The 20,972-nt window shown below is 38.8% G+C and overlaps 1 protein-coding gene across 1 annotated transcript in view; it reads left to right on the top strand.

The window, feature by feature from the left end:
• PMFBP1 (polyamine modulated factor 1 binding protein 1) overlaps positions 1-20,972 on the top strand; it is a 3,624,986-nt gene that overhangs the window by 721,216 nt on the left and 2,882,798 nt on the right. The gene's annotated exons all lie outside the window — the stretch shown is intronic.

The raw sequence follows: 20,972 nt of genomic DNA, 5'->3' as shown, positions 1-20,972 counted from the left end.
ACTTCTGTAGCCATGGGGTTGGGTTGCTTCTGATCCTAACTGTTCTGAGTGGAGTTAGGTGGTTAAGGGTATTTAGAAATGGGGAATTCAAGTATTTGACTGCTAGGTCGAGAGGGAGTGTTTTGATGGGAATCCAGTTGCATCATTCTAAGGCATCCAGGAAGTGAGTAGTGGGGACGTTTTTCCTGGGAATGGGTTTGAAGTAGGTTGTGTCATTCAAGTCTGCTCCTGGGTTTTCAGAGCAGTCCTCAGTAAGCAGGGTCTGACATGCTCGGGTCCAACTTCAGTTTCAATGGGGAACTCAGCTCCACAGGGACAGCTCAGTAAGCAGGGTCTGACATGCTCGGGTCCGACTTCAGTTTCAATGGGGAACTCAGCCTAGGCCCTCCTTTTTGGCTCTGGAGCACCCTATCTCTTCTGGTGGGTCAGCCTTCAAGGCCATGAAGAGGGCATTGGCTACTTCCAGTACCAGGTCAGTTCCTTCCTCCTTGGAGCCTCTGTCTCTGTCTGCTTCAGGTCTGGAGCATCAACCAACTCCTCCACAGGGACAGTGGGTACTGCAACCTTAGGGTACCCAGCAGAGTACCCCCTTCTTCTACTGAAACCTCCCCAGATGTTCCCCCTGAGGAGGTCCCTCAAAAGAAATCATGCAAGAGGAAGCTCCTGGACTCTCCAGAAGAGTCCGTCACAGAAGGCACAGATTTCAGTGAAGGAGAGGAGTCCCCCAAATCACCTCCTGGTGACGTCTCATTTGGAGACACCTTGGAAATACTTAAACAGAAAGGTGGTTGGAAGTCCATCAACCCTTTGACTGGGGAATCTGTGTACCTGCAGGCTTTCAGTACCCACCTTTGTATTTCCTGGGTGTCTCCACCCACTGACGATCTCATCGAATTGATCTCTTGATGGGTGTGGAAGGCTGCTGATGCTACCAAGTCAATTCCCAAGAGACAAGATATGTCTTTTTGGACTAAGGGAATTCCTGTAGATGCCATTGTGGTAGCGGTGGCTGCTAATAAAGAACTAACGGAAGAAAGTTTCTCTATCCATTCCCCCAACAAGGAGTTGCGGGCAATAGATAGATATGGGAAGCAAGTTTATGCTTCATCCACCTTTGCAGTATGGTTTACTATCTGGCATAATTTACAAGATTGCAGAGAGATCTTATCAAGGAGCTGTTGGATACTCTCTTAGGAGCTGTTTCTGAAGAGGTACGGGATTCCAGATCTCAGTTAGCTACACTAACATCTATTTCTAATTCATCCATGAGGCTCATTTCTCATGTTGCCAAAGAACGACAAGAGCACCAGGTTCAGGAATTTCCATAAGGAGGCATGCCTGGATGCGATTGTGCAATTTTTCAGAGCCCTTCAAGTCTGCATTAGTCAATACACCCTTTGATGGCTCTTCCCTTTTTGGACCAACTGTTAAAGACACTTTAACCATATCTATATTAGCTCACCAAAATTCATTTTCAGTGAACTACAATTCAGGAACAGAATTCAGAGACATTCACTTCCATGATTCGCTGAATATTTCAAGGGCAATGAAATACTTGCCCTGTGGCACAATCGATGACATTTAACTAACTCGAACCCACCACTCCCTCCCAACTATATATGCCAACTCCGAAATCACACTACAGTGGGGAAAAGGCAAAGTTGTGTAGTTGGCCAACTACTTTTTTGCCCTATGAATATTCAGCAAATCCTGGAAGTGAATTTCACTAAATACAGGTCAATGAATTGGAGTTTGCTGAATATGAATTTCAGAGATCTAATCTGGAATCCTTTAACCAGGTATGAGAAGGATGGGAAAACCCTTTCTGCTATAGGAGTACGTTTGGTGTTTCCAGACTACGCCTGGTTAAATTTCCCCCAGAGGCAAAGGGGGGAACAATAATGGAAGGCACTGCCCTCACGGCAGAGGTGGCCTGCAACATCATGGTTCCCGGGATTCCTTCTTTGGGAAACCCTTCCTGAATGGAGGCCTGATTGTCCACCTCTGGAAGCAATCATGGGTCACTTATCCTTGCACCTAAAAGCCTGGCAGGAAATTATCTCTGATACTTGGGTGCAGAGAATCATTTCCAAAGGTTATACAATTACTTGTAGGTCTAGTGCTTCAAACATTTAGGTTAATGGCAGCAGCCATAACTCTTGTTCCCCTAGCAAGGTTTCACATGAGACTATTCCGATGGTTACTTGTGGTACAATGGTCAATCCTTCAACATCCTTTAACAATGCCAATATTGATCACCAACATATGCAGTAGGGATCTTCTATGGTGGGTTCATTCAAGCCAAGTTCGTCAAGGACGCCCATTCATTTCCCCTCACCCCAAGGCCACAGTGACTATGGACACTTCCCAGCTTCGGGAGGTGGGGGCATTGCCAGGGAAAGACAGTCCAAGGCACTTGGTCCCCATCAGAGGCCAACCTGCACATAAATGTTCTAAAGATGAGAGCTATATTACTGGCATGGTGAGCATTCCAAGATTCTCTACCTCTGGGGACGATTGCTGCTCAGACAGACAACATGTCAGTGGTCTGGTACATCAACAAACAGGTGGAACCAGATCTTACTCCTTGTGCCAAGAAGCCACCAGAGTTTGGTAGTGGGTGATCTCATCCAACCACTTTCTGATCACAATGCACATTCCTGGAAAGTCCAGAGTGATAGCAGACAAATTGAGCAAGTGCATCCTTCTACCTCATGAGTGGTCCCTCAATCCAAAAGTGCCAGAAAGGATTTTCCAATTATGGAGACAACCTTGCTGTGACCTTTTTGCCTCTCCTCTGAACAATAAATACAGCAGCTACTTTGCCCTAATCCCCCAGAGGGGGAGTTACTGAGGTATTTTGCTCTCCACAATTGGCCTCCCGTCTCCTTTATGCCTTTCCTCCAACCCCACTAATTCCCAAATTTCTACAGAAAGCAGCCATGTTGAAGAACAAAGTCATCCTCATTGCCCCCTTTTGGCCTCAGCAGATTTGGTTCCCCTTCCTATGGCCTCATCTGGTACAAGCACCATGGATTCTGGACCTACCTCTCGGCCTCCTGTCACAGCCGATGGTCATCAGTCACCCAAACAATACAAATCTCAAGCTGACAGCTTAGTTTCTCCAATTCCATTAGGGGCCAGGCATGATATGCTGTCTTCCCTAGTTTAAATACATACTTTTGGCATTTCATAAACCATCATTTCACAAACTTTACATGAGTAAATGGAAGAGATTCATTCACTGGTTCTTCTTGCATCCCTTTTCAGCACCAATCCATGACATTCTTCACTCCCTAGCCTCTATTTTCAATGATGGTGCTTCCACATGTACAATTAAAGTTCAACTGGCAGCCATCTCTGATTTTCACAATGGTTTCCATGGATCATCCATGGCCTTGCATAGACTTTGTATAGCCTTTTTAAGAGGTGCTCTCCTCTTAAAGCTCACTTACAAGGACCCTACTCCTCCTTGGAACTTTTAATGCTACAGGCCTTGACACAAACCCCTTTTGAACCAGCCTCTAGATGTGATCTGAAGTTTCTGTCATGGAAAACTGTCTTCTTAGTAGCCATTACCTCAACTAGGAGAATTTTGGAAATTCAGGCACTTTCATCTAGACCACCATACTTGATTTTTCACAAAAATAGAGTTTCTCTCAGGCCCAGCCCATCCTTTTTGCTTAAAGCTTTGTTGGAAACCAATCTTAATCAGTGCATTAATCTTCCAGTGTTTTTCCCAAATTAGTCTGACAAGGGAGAATACACATTACATCTATTAGATGTTCACAGACAACTAAGATTCTACCTTGACAGGACTAAGGGCATCAGGTAATCTGGCCAGCTGTTTGTTTCTTTTTCAGATATCAAATTGGGATGACCAGTAAACAAAGTAACCATAGCTAAGTGGATTTCAGATTGTATTTTCTTTGTTTGTAAGAGTAGAGGTATCTCCTTACCTTTACTGCCAAAAGCACATTCAACTAGAGAGGTAGCTACTTCTGTGATCTTTCAATCAAGAACTTCTATGGATGACATCTATGCAGCTGCAACTTGGGCATCTCCCCAGACCTTTGTTACTCATTACAGGTTAGATCTGGTCTCTGTGGGAATAGTATAATTTGGTTCAGTGGTGCTCAGGAATATCCTTCCTTAAATCCACCCAGAGTTCTAAGTAGTTGGGGAGTCTGTCCCACAGGTGATGACAGAATGAAGATTGACAACTTCAGATGAAGAAGTTATGTCTTACCATAACGTTTCATCTGAGGTGTCCATCTTCATCTGTCATCACCTCCTCTCCCTCCTACCGAATTTCCTAGAAAAATGGACTTTCACACATGACTTCCTTTTGGAATATAATTATAATCCAGATATAGTCTGTTTCTATATCTTGTACATCTTTCATGCTGTAATCAGCAAACTCGATCTGAGGTAATCTACCATATGCATTATGGATAAGGGATGCGCTTAAGAGTTTTTAGAGTCCACGAGCTATAGAAACGGCCAAGTTGGGAACCCACAAGTGATGACAGATGAATATTGACAACTCAGATGGAATGTTATGGTAAAACATAACTTCTTATTTTTTATATGTTTTGTGACATCAAAAGTGTCACCATTTTCAGACTGTGGCATTCCAAAGGTTTAGACATATTAGTTTAGCTTAATTGTATGATGACTGGATGGCAAAGAAATAACCATTGTGAATCCTGCATTTAGCTCAAATTAATTTGCTCAAAAATTCCGGTTAGTAATAATCCAGAGGGAAATAGAGTGTAAAAAAAATCCCACTATTGTTGGTGGGTCGTAATGCAGAGAAAGCATTAGATTGAGTTAGTTGGGATTTTATGAGTAAGTAATTCCCTGATAGCATAATAGGTTTAATTAGGATGCGTTATGACTGCTAGGAGGCAAGAATTGAGGTGCAAAAGTTTTTCTCCAACAAGCTGCGTTTGAACAGATAAACAAGGCAAGAGTGTCTTCTTTTCCCTTTGTTATTTACTTTACATTTAGAGCCATTAACATGGAAAATAAGGAATTCATAAATTCAAGGATATAACTGGTATGGTAATCAGGAAAACTTAGCTTTATTCACAAACAGTATTATGTTGTGCTTGATATATCCGAAAAAGATATTGCAGCGTTGTGGAATATTTTGAGATTGTTTCAAGTCTTTTCAGAATATAAAATAAATGAAGGTAAAACAAATGCTACAGCAGTAAACTATGTATACCCACACATTAATTGGTTTAGCAATATCCATATTTATGGAAACAAGTTAAGGTATTTAGGTGTATGGGTTGAAAATAATTATATTATTAGCTAAGGGTATGTGGAAAGAGACTGAAAAAAATACAAAACCTGAGAAAGTAGAAGGTCTTGATTATGGGTATGGATAGTAAGGTACAAGCGGTGAAGATAAGAGACGACATTCCATACCAGGGACTGATAACTGACTACAGGCAAAGAAAAAGGGATAGGAGATTTTTAAATGAAAGACCAGCTCTGTAGTATTTTTAGTTGAGTCTAGAGTGGAAGTTGCTGTTAAAAAGGGATAATTAGCAGGGCATATAAAATACTGAATGATAACTATAAGAATAAATCAGAGGAGGTTAGAAAGGATTAAGAAAATACACTGGAAAGGTAGTGTACAATTGAACAATGGGAGGACATCTGTACAGCTGCCTAGTATGCAGCAAAGTCCAGAAGGGTTGGGATTTTTGCCTGGGGAGTGTTTGCATTGGTATGTTTATACCCCAGGCAGACTTTAGAGAATTTTTCTTTGGGCAGATAGCAAATAATGGAGGTGTGATTTTAAAGAGAGATAATTGGGAGTATGTTTTTGAGAATGTAATGGGTTTGCAGAGTTTAAAAATTCCCTACAGAACATGTCAGAAATGTTGGGGGAGGAAATGGTTGTACTAGGGAAGTAATTCTGTTGAGCTGGGATATAGGATCTAAACTGTTCAGCTTTAGTGAGGCTTTACTAAGTTTAATGCTGTTAACTGCAGGAAAATGGAATTCAAAATCTAGACCAACTGAAATTGGAAGTGGACTACTGAGTGTTGTAAATGAAGTAAAATAATTGGAAGTGTTAGCTTTAGGAAAGGGAAGGAGCAAATTGCATAGAAATAAATCTAACTTGCAGGAAGAACACATGCTGAATAGTGTTCAGAAGGAGGAGAAGGAAACATCGAGGGAAGGCGGGAATTGAGCAATTTATGTAATGTTGAAGTAAATGAAATTAAGTGTGTATTGAATGAACATAACAAAAATGTTGTTGTGGTTTGTTATCTTTTCTACTGCTGTAAGTATGCCATGTCCCTTTTAAAAATTGTAATGTTTACTAACGATGTTAAAAAAGAATTATGGACAAAGCCTAAAGTTCATCCTACATTTTGTATGCTTTCATTTCTTTCCACTCCTTTCCTGTGTGATATTTTCTTTCATAGCTCTCTTAAAATTCATTGTGATCAGAGCTGTACTACTCTTCCTTATTAAATATTTGTCCCATTACATATTTTATTGTTCAGATATTCCATTTATCCTTCACCAAACCAAGTTTCTTCCAGTTTTTTTGTAATACCCTAATGGTATATATTGTGTTTTGAAATTCCCTTCCTTGTATTCACTAAACTCTGTATTTGTTTTAGCTGTTTATGTTTTAGTTATTTTTTTGACATCTTTGCAACATTTAGTATTTAAAAACATAATACAGATTGTGAGACAGGATTTCATGCTTCTAACTGCATATGATTTTAATTTCTGACTGAATAGTAATGCACACAGAAAACAAACTCATGTTATGTATCTAAAGTAGTTTAACAGAACTGATATTTAAAGATGTACATCCAGCTTTTTCAGAAAAATATTTTGCCATCTTTTGAGGTAGTTCATTTTAATCATTGCATCTGCATTTTTAAATAGGTAGATGTATATATTTAAAGACATTTATATAAATAAAAATATAAATATATAAATCCTTAATTGCATTTTTTTCAGATAGAAAACTGTGACACTTTATTAGTATAATGGACAGAAAAATCATTACTATTCAGATCTTTCAGCACTTTTTCACCCTGAAATTTTCTGAATAGCTGGAAGATTTCCTGAGCATCTCCCAAACATTGAATATTTAGTTTTGATGTTTTAGGAACTCCTTTTCACAAGTATTTCAATACTTTATTTGCATCGTCTGGATCTTGATGAATTCTGATTTCCTTAATTTCTTGTAGAGATTCCTCTTGGTATGTGTTTTGAAAATCTCTTTGGGCAGTTCTCTGACTGCATCAGATGAGAGGCACATCAAATGCACATTGTCTGTATTCAGCACAATCATTATGAGACATAATCAGGTCTATATTAGAACATCGACTTTTTAAAACATCGAATGTTCTAATATCGATCCCTCTTCAGCGAACGCTGACAATATCGAACATGCAGAACAGCAAATTTTTTCCCAGGGAAAAAATCTGCTGTTCTGACATGCAAACACACAACACAAACACACCAAACAAACAGCAATCCACACACATACACCTAAAATCCTACACCTAACCCTACACTAAACTGTACACACACCACTAGCTATCCACTTACCTTAACCCAAACCCTAACCCCAAGGTCCGTCACTATCGCACACTCACCTCACCCACGCCCTAACCTTAACTCACCTACCCCGCCCTAACCTTCACGTCCACACAATCGCACACTTACCTGACCCACTCCCTAACCCTCACGTCTACACAATCGCACACTTCCTGACCCGTTCCTTTCCACCACAGTGCTGAACATAGCGAAGCCACAGGAACGGCAAACTGAATTCCTTCCCTAGGAAGAAATTCAGTGTTCCGCAGCTTAGAACATTATTAGAACATTCGAAGTTGTGAAACTTCGATGTTCTAATATAGAGCCGACATAATCATTTTGACAGTTGTCTCCATTAGCTCCTCAGCACTTTTGAATGGATCACTTTGCCTGCTCGCATTGTTTCAGAGAGTATTTTCTTGTTGCTGGTTGTGTGGAGCCCTACAGCATTATCACCCGTCTCACTTCTCTAATGAAGGCAATCATTTAGCATGCTGATTATATTAAAACTGCTTTTGTTTCAGACTTTGTTGTACTTAACCACTTCTGCTATGTTAATAAAAATATAGATGTATGAATTCCACGCTTTAATCTCCAGCCTGTCAGTAGAGTAGTTCTGTATTTCACTGAAGCCAAGTCTGACTCTGCATAATAATGCTCTTAGATGTTATTCATGAGTTTTTATAACCTGTACACTCTTGTTGACCTAACCATTAGGTTATAAATATTTAGGACTAGAAGCTACATAATAAAATCCTAATTGTTCTGAACATTTTGCATATTGTGGGTTATTGCCTGATATTACCTACACTGGAATTACATACCTTGCAAGTATCACTTTTTATGCATTGATTACATATCTGCTTGTGGTATCTGTTAACCTCTTGACCTCAGAGAATGTCAAATAATAATCAGCACAGATCAAGCACAAGACAGTCTTTAATGAAACAGATCTTTTTTCAGTGTTACTATATGGTCTTCCTGAAACTGAGAAGAAAGTAATTTATTTTGCTGAATTATTTTAACAGGCATCATACAGAAGTTGATTCTGAACTTCCTGCTATATTTGGACTGACATGCCTTGTCACAATAATGCATCAGAAGTTCTTCCTTTACATATTATGATTTCCAAATATGGTACCATTCTTACCAACGGTTTTTAACTTAACTGACGAGGTAGTATTTATCAGACTTAAATATCAAACCTACTATGCAATGTATCTCTTCTTTAAATTAAAAATATGGTCATTCTTCTTTCCTCACAGCAATTGTTTTTTATTCTGGCCTCCCAATGCAGCCACTTCTTAAAGCAATCATTTTTTATTCTGGCCTTCCCCCTGCAGCCACTTCTTAAAGCATTTTTGTATTACAGTCCCTTTCAATATAATGGTGAAACTTTTAATCTTAATGTGATTATTTAGTTACCATTTCTCACCAGTGAAATTTTCTTGTTGCTCTGCCAAATACGAATAACTCCACATAAGTATCTCTTTTGCTGACTCAATTAAATTATACATCTGTAATTGCAACAGTATTCTCTGCAGTCTTGATTATATCTTATATCTTAGAAAAAGATGTTATAAATATACTCTGCAATAGCTTGTGGACAATTTCCACCTATACTTTTTACACTGAAATATATTTCTGTAGCTTTTTGCAACAGTAAATAATTGCTGATAGCTCTTTCACTATTTGAGTATATATTTCCTGACAGTCTTTGAGGTCTCCTGACTTATAAAAATTGTCTTATCTTCTTGCAGAAATATTGCCCCAGTTTATTTCTGAATGAGATTTGGTTGTAATGTGACTTACTCATATCAAAATATTTCATTATGCGCACTTCAGTCGTTGTTCAAATAGCTGAAATATGTTTTCTTTTCTCCATGGAGTACTATTCCATATATTTTTCCAAAATGTTCCTCACTGGCAAATTTACTTCTGACATAATAGAAACCTTCAAAACATGCTACACCTTGCCCAGAATTCTCATAAGAGCCTGCTGGTCTTTTGGGAGAGGTATTTGTACTCCTGCTGTAAATTTTCACTATCTGGTTGTATGGTTTCAGATGTTAAAATTTGCCCTGTATAGCTCAACTTTTGTTTTTTGTTTCAATTCCTATGCAAACTCTTTCAGCACTTTATCATACTCATTATTGTTCTGATCCAGTGTTAGTGTCATTGATACAATTAACAATGTAGTCATATCCCTTGATCATATGTGCAACAGTTTTCTGAAACACTTCAGATGCTGATAAAATACTGAAATGGATGAATGAGAAATCAGTATCTTATGAGTTAATTAAAAGTATAAAGCTTGAAGCTTTCTTCATCAAGTTTACTCTACCAAATGGCAGACACCAAGTTTTCATTTGTGAAAAATGAGCAGTGCTCTTTGTTATAGCTTCTAGACCTAAAGATTTGTACCAGTGTGAGTTTTATCTGACATCACAACAGCAGCCATACTTTACCTATACAGTAGGCTCAGAGTGTGCGTCATTCACACCCATGCTGTTTTCAGCTTATTCTCAGTTCTGTTTGTCAAAGCTTTCCTTGGAGCATGCACTGTTGGTAACACTGTAAGCTCTAGCTATAGCCTAGACAAGTAAGCAAATCTATTAGTCATCATACTGTATATTATGACCAGCTTCATAATGTAAGTGTTCATTCATGTGGTGGATACTTTTCATCAGAATAAGTTTGTGGCAATTTAAATGGCCTAATAGGTGCTTCCATTCCATCTGTCCGGAACTGAAGGTTGTGTTTTTTATTCTTATATTTACAGGTATGCACTCTTTGATTGGTTGCTTTTACTTAATGACCTGAATAATTAAGTAACTTACACTTTGGTGGCCCCAGTTTACTATATTTTAGATTCAGTGTGTCAAACATCTCATTAGACATTGCATTAAACTCTGCACCACAGCCTAATGTATAATCATTACACTGTCACTAATTTGAGGTTATTTGGCAGTGTTCTTGACAAAGTTTCTGGTTGCATATTTCTGTGCCTTTTGTGTGGATTGGGCACCATTGCTTTATGCACATTGTCAATATATATCATTCCAGACATAACTCATTTTCATGAAATTTTTAACATTTTAATGGCGCATTGAATCACTTCAGCAACATTAGTTTATATAATTTTGTATACTCTAGTAAAGTGATTTATTTTCAACATTTGCACCATATTTGATTAGCAATTGTTGGAAATTTCTTTTTATTATGGTTAAAAAACTCCTCCTATACAATTTGTCAGCAGCATGTTCCTTATACCTTGCACGCTCCCCGAAGATCTCACATTTCTTTTTTCCCTGGTTTTCTCATTTTCACTTTTTCTGCATCACAGGCAGCTGGACATACTTCCAACAATCTTGTGAGCTCTTTTAACTGTGACAAAGAAGTTTCACTTACTCTGCACATATTAGTCACTTTACGTAGTGTTAAAATCTGTTTCTGTCAAAAAGCTGCCTCTATATCTTTTGCCAGATTGTCTTTTACTTGTGAATGGTGCAATTAACAGATTCATAGTCTTTGGTTTGCATGTAGATCTAGGAATACAATGCTATATAACTTTCAAAAGCTAAAGTTATCAAAAAATTCAAAAGGAAATTAAGGGATAGCAACTAGAACTTGGTATAAGAAGCATTTTTGAATAAAACCCTTCTCTTAAAAGAGGAGGAGGGAGAATTTCTAACACTCCTTGACAAGAAGGAAAAATAAAGTTAAGTCTGGCAACTGAGGGGTAATCCCTCAAAAGGGAGGGAGAGTCTCCCACTGCCAAAAGTAACCTTGATGGATTTAAGGTTTGCCAAACTGGAGAGGGGTTCATCCAGTCTTATTAGACCAGCCTTAGTTATGGAGGGTTCTAATACTTATTGGAAACTCCCTGCTGTAGCTTTTTAAATATTTACTTACCAGCAGCTTGCTGGCACTGGTTATTTTGCCTTAAAAGAAGGTAGAAGATAGATCATTAAATCCTTTAGCCAACTTGGAGAAAGAGGCTGAAAAACTTGGAGAACCCATTAATTAGCATACAGCTCTCATTGCAGTTCATAAGGACGTCTGCAGCAGGAGGCCTAAAACTAACTGCCTGTGTAAGGGAGAATTCAAAACTTTATTTTAAACATCTTCTGAAGGCTTTGAAAACTCAGCCAAGTAAACCTCATCATAACAGTTTCAGTGGCATTCGCAAAATCGTAATCACGATTTAAATAGTGGGTAACCACTTGAAACACAAACACAACCAAATTACCCAAAAGCAGATTTCTCCTCAGCAGAGGCAAGCATAAAGATAAACATATGAGCTCGACAGCAGAGAATTATAAAAGCAAGTGTTACAGAAGAGTCTACTTTTTTCCCAATCTATCAGAAGCCTTCCATCCTTATCAGAAGAGAGAGAGAGGGAGAGCTTAGTATTAACCAAATGTTTAACAGCAACTGGGTTCTGAAAAGCAGTAGTTGTTGGACCTGATCTAGGATGAATGTATAAAAACTCAAAAGACTGGGGAACTTATAGGCTGTCTGCTATCTAAGGGAGAGCAAGCTGGCTGTTGGGCAAGCTACTGGCTATGGCAAAAACACCCTCCACAGCGAAAGAACAGGAGGAATATGAGAAGGTTCTGGAAATTTCAGTTGTAACAAACCAAAATATTTCTTGATGGACTGAGAAACATCACTGTTTTATTCTGGAAATAATTACAGAAAAATAAGAATCCTTCAAAGGGACTAGCCCGATCTGCACTCTAGTCAGAATCAAAAATCTAGAGAGACAAAACACCATCTGTCCCTTTACAGTTATTTACAGGGTCAGTCTCTTGAATCTCTTCAGAAACTGAGGAATTCCTTTTTCTTTTACCAGAAATAGCCATCCAGGAGGGGTCAAGAGCCTGCACTAAACCCCGAGTACAGTGGATATAAAAAGTTTACACACCCATGTTAAAATGCCAGGTTTTTGTGATATAAAAAAATGAGATTACAATAAATCATTTCAAAACTTTTCCCACCTTTAATGTGGCCTATAACCTGTATATTTCAATTGAAAAACAAACAAATCTGCTGAGAAAAAATAAAAAATGCACAATACGTTGGTTGCATAAGTGTGCACACCCTTAAACTAATACTTTGTTGAAGCACCTTTTGATTTAATTACAGCATTTAGTCTTATTGGGTACACACTTGCTATCAATTAAAGAGACTCTGATTAACTCCAAAGCTGTCCTAGTGGGATTTTCCTGACATTTACTCAGTTGCCTACTACAGCAAAAGCCATGGTTCACAAAGAGCTTACAAAGCATCAAATCTCATTGTTGAAAGGTATGAGTCAGGAGAAAGTTACAAAAAAATGCCCACAGCATTGGATATACCATGGAACACAGTGAAGACAGTCATCAAAAAGTGGAGAAAATATGGGACAACAGTGACATTGCAAAGAACTGGATGTCCCTCCAAAATTGATGAAAACTGGTCAGGGAGGCTGCCAAGAGACCTACAGCAACACTGAAGGAGCTGCAGGAATAATTTCTGGCAAGTACCGGTTGTGTACTACATGTGACAACAATCTCCCGTATTCTCCGTATGTCTGGGCTATGGGGTAGGGTTACAAAAAGGAAGCCTTTTCTTACACAGTAAAACATCCAGGCCCAGCCAAAATTTGCAGAACAATACATCAAGTCTCCCGAAAGCATGTGGGAAAATGTGTTATGGTCTGATGAGACCAAGGCTGAATTTTTTGGCCACAATTCCAAAAGGTATGTTTGGCACAAAAACAACACTTTGCATCACCAAAAGAACACCAACCTACAGTGAAGCATGGTGGGGGCAGTATCATACTTTGTTGTTGCTTTTCTTCAGCTGGAACTGGGGCGTTAGTCAAGGTGGAGGGAATTATGAACAGTTCCAAATACCAGTCACTTTTGGCCCAAAATCTTCAGGTGTCTGCTAGAAAGCTGAAGATGAAGAGGAATTTCACCTTTCAACACAACAATGGCCCCAAGCGTACATCCATATCAACAAAAGAGTGGCTTCTCCAGAAGGAAATTAAAGTTTTGGAATGGCCCAGCCAGAGCCCAGACCTAAATCCAATAGAAAATCTGTGGGGTGACCTGAAGAGGGCTGCGCACAAGAGATGCTCTCGCAATCTGACAGATTTGGAGCACTTTTGCAAGGAAGAGTGGGTTAAATTTTGCCAAGTCAAAATGTACCATGCTGATAGACTCCTACCCAAGAAGACTGAATGCTGTAATTAAATCAAAAGGTGCTTCAACAAAGTATTAGTTTAAGGGTGTGCACACTTATGCAACCAGCTTATTGTACGTTTTTAATTTTTTATATTTTTCCCTTAACAGATTTCTTTGTTTTTCAATTGAATTGTATGGGCTATATGTCACATTAAAGGTCAGAAAAGTTTTGAAATGATTTATTGTGGTCTAATTTTTTTATATCACAAAAACCTGCATTTTAACAGGGGTGTGTAAACTTTTTATATCCACTGTAAGTCCAAAAAATAACTTCAATCCAGAGAATCTGAGACAGAGGAAGGTGTGTGTAAGCTTTTGTTTGTTTCTGACAGGAATTTCAGAAGAAACAGACCCAGTACTGACAACAAAGACCACCCTAGGTATGGGCACTACTTTCTGGCTAGACAGAGTAACATTTTCTGCCGGTTCATCTAGGACTGACAAAAGCGATTCTCCCTTACACGCTAAGGACACTCCATCACCTGCAGAGAATGTGTGAACACTTGACATCTCTGAGCTCCCAGGCCATGTGAGTTGTAGGGATCACACCTGCAGGACCCAAGCAAAAGGTGATTGATCCAGGGAATCTGCTTTGGCCACAGTATAATCACCCACCTCCAGCTGAGGCACTTAAGCAGCCTGTTGTGGTGGCAAAGGCTTATAACAATTTTCTTCTTTTTGTGTTTGTAAGAAGGAAGAACTCAGGCACCATTAAATTGCTTGCTGGTTAAGCCAAAAAAGTTGCAATATTCTTGGGGAAGCGTAGCATCAATAGTCTGTAAAACAGGTAAGTTTTGAAATAGTAAATTTTTCTCTGTAAAACACACAAAAAACACTAAAACTCTGCCCAAGAAAAATAGTTTAAAATCTCTTTTAACCACTTTTTACAACAAAAAATAAAAAAGTGATGCTCCAGTTTGAAAATAATTAAAATTCACATGGCAGTTATTAAAAACACCTTTCCCAGGTTTGAATTAATATTTTACAGTTTTAGGTTTTCTCTCTGAATGAAACGTATCTGCCCCATGGAAAAGTGTTTGTTGACTATCAGTTCTTGAAAGCCAACAGAGGAGATCTCTCTTTGGCAGCAGGAAATCTCTGAAGGGTTTGGTGCCCAAACTAATCTTTTAGTCAGCTAAACCCAAGCTGACAAGGTTTGGGTGCGTGGAAGGTGCCCTGAAGCTTTGGAAGCTTTGAAGATTGCCAACTGTTCTATCCTTAGCAGGATGTAACCCTTACAACTTAGGGTATTACAGCAGTGATACATATGTAGAATATCTGGCAGTGATGTGTTACTAACTGTTAGTGCTTAGACGCTGTTCACTGTCATCTCTGAGAGTTAAAAATGCAGAACTTTAGTTATCAGTGTCAGCTGCCATTAGACAAGTGAAGGAATATGATGACGTAGATGGGGGGTGGGGTGGGGTGGGGTGTTGGTCCACCTGCCCTGAAAGGAATGAATATTTTATTAGTACCATTTGTAGTGAAACAAAAGGTGTACTTTTCATATTGCTAGTTAGTAAAAAAGTACTCTTTGCTTAAAAGGTTATTCATACCAGATAAAATTACAGATAAGAACTATGACAATATTTTGGGAGCAAATAAAGGAAAAATATGTCTCATACCAAACGGCTATTTTAAAGAAATTATTTCAGAATTAAGTAGAGGAGGCTTTAAGAAACAAAACTTTTGCAGGTTGTGCAATGCAGCAGTGCAAAAGTGCTCAGAGGCTGAGATATATGTAACTTTCAGTGAAGCTGTAGAATTAGCTATGTCTGTAAAATTGAAGGGTTCCTATTATATAATCGAAGACACAATCCTTCTAATGCGTCTTGATCGAACTTGAAAGCACGAAATAGCAAAATAGTGAAACGGCATATAAGCAATGTCTTTCCCTGGGAAAGACATCACTTGGCCGTCTCTGTTACTTTGCCGTTTTCCTCTCGGAGTTGGTATATTTAAGTAGGGGGGTGGGGGGGAGACAAAGCCCCCACTTTATGTAATGTTTTGAAATCTTTATTTTTTATTTATTTATTTTTTTTTTGTGGAACAGTGATTTTTTTTTCCCCTGGGGGAAAAAATCGCTGTTCCAAGTGGCCGGGATTGTACGCCTTCGCTTACATGGGGTCGATAAATCAGGGTTCACTTTTTTAAGTGTACATTGATTTAATATAGACCCAAATTGAATGCACAACAATCAGTTCACACTAGCAGTTCTTTGCAAGTAAAATTACTGTAGCATTAGATAGCACAACACAGACCAAGTGTAGGTATTATGGCAAGAACACCCACAATGATAAGGTGTCCATTGTTTCATTGATAATATGCTCTAACTTGAAAGAAGGGACACAAAATGGGCTGGGAGCAGAGGTCAGTATATATCTTCACCAGCCATTGCTGAAACAATGATTCTGGGAGTACTTAAGTTTTTTTTTTTTTTTTTGCAGTCTCTTGGTTTCCTCTGCCTTCCTGGTTTAATGCTTGTGATTCAGCCTGACCATTGAACCCATGAAGCAAAGCCCATAGCATTAGAAATAACAAATTTACTGCAGCACTTGATCTACAGACAGATCATTTTTTTTGACCAGGTATAACTTCTTGCTATGGTTATGAGCATCAGCCCCATCCATTCCTAGCTGCTGGAGCTCCTTGTAAGCCAGTGTGTCTGCACTTCATTGTCATTTCTTGGTTTGTAGGAGGGAGTTCACTAATGGAGGTGAACTAACCAGGTGTGGGGCTGGCGGTGAGTGCATCTCTATCTAGCACTTTGGAGTAGATCTGAAGAAACATTCAGATGTCCCTGAGTGTGAGCTACTTTTTTTTTTTTTTTTTGGCGAGGGCTTGCCATATTTCTGCTTAATGAACAAGCTTTAACCAGGCATTGTACCCATCAGAGAGAGTCCCATTACATATCAATTCATATAGCTAGAATGCATTTGTGGTATGAAATAGTTATGGAATACTTTTGAGTGCCTTCTGGATGTTGAAGTATGTTGTATGTATGAGACATGGAATAATCCAGAGTGGTATTTACCTGCAATAAATCCATAGTAAGAACTGCCTTATTTGAAATTGAATAGATTGTATTAATTGCAGAAATCATAGATAATTTTAATTGTCATCCATATTCTTTTGATTGGTGGAGATCTGTAGAAGGAGTTTTATTCTGAGGTTAGCGGTATGTTGTTGTGGAGGAACAGAAACAACCAATATCATGATATCTTCATTTTTTTGAATGCTGGCAATAGTTTTTATAATGAACACACTGTAGCACTATTTCTATAATGTGAAGGTCTGTAATGGCCCTGAATTATCACTTCAGAGCTGTTTAAGTCTGCAGACTTTATTTTTATTGTTTTTAAGTACATGGTTTATAACAGAAATCTTGTGCATAGGTAGCTATAAAGAATTTGTTCACTAAGACGCTAAAGCAATAAAAATATGCAGACGGACAGTCCATGGGCCAGGATATAATATCTCCTTTGGGCTGGGAATTGATGCTCACTATTAAATTTTTCCATCCAAGTTGCATATGGTAATCAGTTAGGTGGTGACCAATGGGTCAGCACTGTTTGGATAGTAGTGTAGAATTAAGTGTTACACTGTCCATGTCTGAATAAGCCATCAGATGTAATTTATGGCTGAATACTTTCTTGAGGTGGGTATTATTAACTCCAAGCACTGGTGTAACTTATTTAAAAAGTAAGTTTGTCCTACATGCTGCCTATGTAGATTATTATCAATACATGAACTATTCAGAATATTTCTACAGCAATAGTCTGTGTGGGTTATTGTTAGAGTTGCTTATGTCTGGTATGGTTTTGCTCTAATGACAACATTCCATTCCAGTCATGAGAAAATTGAATCATAACCCACATCCTGATTTATGCTGTTTTATTCTACAGTGTTAAAAGTCATAGTTTGTGTGGAAAAGACAGTGAAATGTTCCATGTTTTAATTAATTTTAATGCTGTAATAATTGTGTTTACCCAGATGAGAAAGCAGTACATATATAGAGAGAAATTGTGTTGTAGATAAACATGTTTCAGAATAACTATTATAGTATAGGTCAACAGTCATCCACTTGGATGTTAAAAGGCATAGCAATATTTATAAAATATTATACTAAACCAAACAATTAAATGTATTTTCACTCCATAAAGTATTTCTAAGGTGAAGTTTGAAAACAAACCTGTGTTCTACCTGTGTAGCCTCAGTTCCATAGAGTTCTGCAGCCATTCGGTTTGGTTGTACTTCCTGGAACTCATCTTAAAGCACACATTTTAAAAGTTATCTGTGTCCTTGGTAAACACAATCCAGCATGCTGTAGTGATGTTGTATTCCTTCTAATCACAACTGTGTATGCTGTACTGATGTAATGTGTTCAAATGATGACCTGGACTATAACTATGCATGTTGATCTAGTCACAAAGACTAACTAAAATTGAACCAACTAAAATTGCAGTCAGAAAGAAATGTTTTTGTTTTGTTAATCTGCATTTCTCTTAATTTATCGTGCTGCTACATTGCAGTTGTGTTCAGTTTTAATCTGATAAAAAAGCCACCTGGAGGAAAGTACACTGGTGTGTGTGTGTGTGTGTGTGTGTGTGTGTGTGTGTGTGTGTGTGTGTGTGTGTGTGTGTGTGCGCCATTGGTTCTGTCACTGCACGCGATCCCTGCTGTTGTTTTTGGTATTGTTTGTCTTTGGTGAAAGTGGTCACATTATTTTACAGCCAAACTCCAGCAGTATGATTGTAATAAAGTTACAGAAGTTTCTTCTTTCTCCATGGTTGCACAAACATATTAGTTGGTGGGTGTGGGGGTTCGAAAGTCCCACACATAAAAGCTTGTTTTATGTGAGCACATTTGTGATCAGTGTATTTTGGTACTGTTTTTCATCAATATAGATTGCAGATGAACCAGTCTGACATATTTACTGTCGATCAAAAGTAATCGGTGATCAAATGAACAAGACAGTATGTATGTATATATATATATATATATATATATATATATATATATAATATATAATATATACATACATATATACATACATATATACATACGCGTATTGTATATGTATACACACACACGGATCCTTTCCTTTTATTTGAAGTATTTTAGTAGAATTAGAATTGTGTGTCCATTTTTGTCAGGTGTTATGTCAGTCGAAAGACACTGAAACAGTGAAGAGTGCAGAATAATATTGTTAAGGGAGTTTTACCCAATACTGTGTGATCTCACAGTTAGTATGTATTATACGTACCTGTGTGCGCGCGCGTGTGTGTGTGTGTGTGTGTGTGTGTGTGTGTGTGTGTGTGTGTGTGTGTGTGTGAGTGAGGCGGGGGCAGGGACATTAGAGACATGCTTTTATTTTTTTTTGACATATCAATTATTTTATATAAAATTGAAAATGTTAATATCTCTCTTGTAAACACCTCGTATGATTCATTGGTTCATGGGATATTAATAGGCTAATGGTCCAAGACCCTTAAAACCTAGTAATATTTAACCTGAGTTTCCCGATTTTGAATAGTCAGGTGAACCAAGTCCAGAGAGGTATGAGCTTATGCTAGGGTATCTAATACCGACTGCCAGTATCCATGAGGGACATGGGTACCACTCCAGGAATAAGTTTACAATAAACCATCCACTGATCTAGGTTGCACTTGAATTGAGTCAGGGAGGGTCTTTGCTTCACGTGAATGGGAAACTTGTTCCAGAGAAAAAGCAAAGGCTAGTTAGCGACCCCCGTGCAGTTTGATTGGAGATTGCCCCTTAGTAGTCTGTAGGCGACAATACAGTGGTAGGTCTTTCAATCTTTCCACGTAGGGCTTATTTTTTTATATCCTGGTGAGAACCTCTGGGGTCGAGCCATCTGTTGCAGATATCAGGTGAGGTAGATGCAGAAGGGTGCATTGTACTCGATTATTGATCTTGTTAGGGCTGAGTACAATATAGTTATAATGTGCTTTGATCTGGATGCCATGCCTTACTTATGTATTGTGCCATATAGAAGGACTTAATCACCACTGTAGACACATGGTGGTCAAAGTTCAGATTACTGTCAACCTGATTACCCAGATCACATACCACTGGGCCTACTGTTAGGCGGCGCTGCCTATATTGTAATAACCTGGGGTATTTGCTTTCCCAAAAGGAATAATTATGCAATTTTTTTGCCTTTAGTTTCAATCTATGGTTCTGGTACCAGTCGTTGTTCTGCATTAATCCTTTCTGCAGTATATCAGTATCATTCATGGACTCGGTGATTGGTCCCAATTTGCACTCATCTGTGAACTTGGTCAGCCAAAGGCCATCTGTGTTTGCCTTGATTTCTGATAAATAAATACTGTAAATAAAAGGGCCTAGTACAGAACCCTGTGGTACGCGTCTGGTGACTGGCTGCTTGCTAGAGGTGAATTCACCCACTTTGACAGTATGTGTCCTGTAGATGAGCCATTTGGGTACCCATTTGATGATGCAGGGGTTTATGTCCAGTTGTGAGAGTTTCACTGTAGAACCTGAGTGGGGAATTGTGTGAAATACCTTGGCCAGGTCAAGGTAGGCAGCATGCACAGTCTTTCCCTCATCCATGGCCTTGGTGACCTTCTCAAAAAAGTCAACCAGATTTAACACACATGATCTACCCTTAATGAATCCAAACTGCGTTGGGTCCTGTAGATTACCTATGTCCTTGTTGATACGATCCATGATGATTCATAACATGGCCTTACAATTGAGGCTTTTCAGGCTTATGGGTCTGTAATTCCCTGGGTCGGTTGATGACCTCTCCTTGTGTAGAGGGATGACAGTTGCTGTCCTCCATTCTGCAGGAACATAGTCAGTCTCAATGCTGTGGTTAAATAGGGATCCAACTGGGTCTGCTAGGCCATGTTTTAGGTTATCTAAAAGGCAACCTAGGATATTGTCAGGGCTCACTGATGCCATGTTTTTAGTCTTAGATAGTGCAGCGATAAATTGTTCTCCTGAGATAATAGGCTGAGGAATGGTGGTAGGTATACTTTTGGGGATGACCGGTGGGGCAGGGGGGGTGAAGTTTGATCCAAATCTGTCTGCTAGCAGGTTGGCTGTTTCCTCCAGCTGAGTATGGGTGGTGCCATCCATAATCAGCTCTGTTCATTGCTG

Source organism: Protopterus annectens, chromosome 8.part1 (genome assembly GCF_019279795.1).
Source record: "Protopterus annectens isolate FY-2018-M chromosome 8.part1, PAN1.0, whole genome shotgun sequence".
NCBI classification, from domain to species: domain Eukaryota; kingdom Metazoa; phylum Chordata; order Ceratodontiformes; family Protopteridae; genus Protopterus; species Protopterus annectens.
Note: the sequence above shows the minus strand (reverse complement) of the source record. Positions and strands in the feature narration are given on the sequence as shown.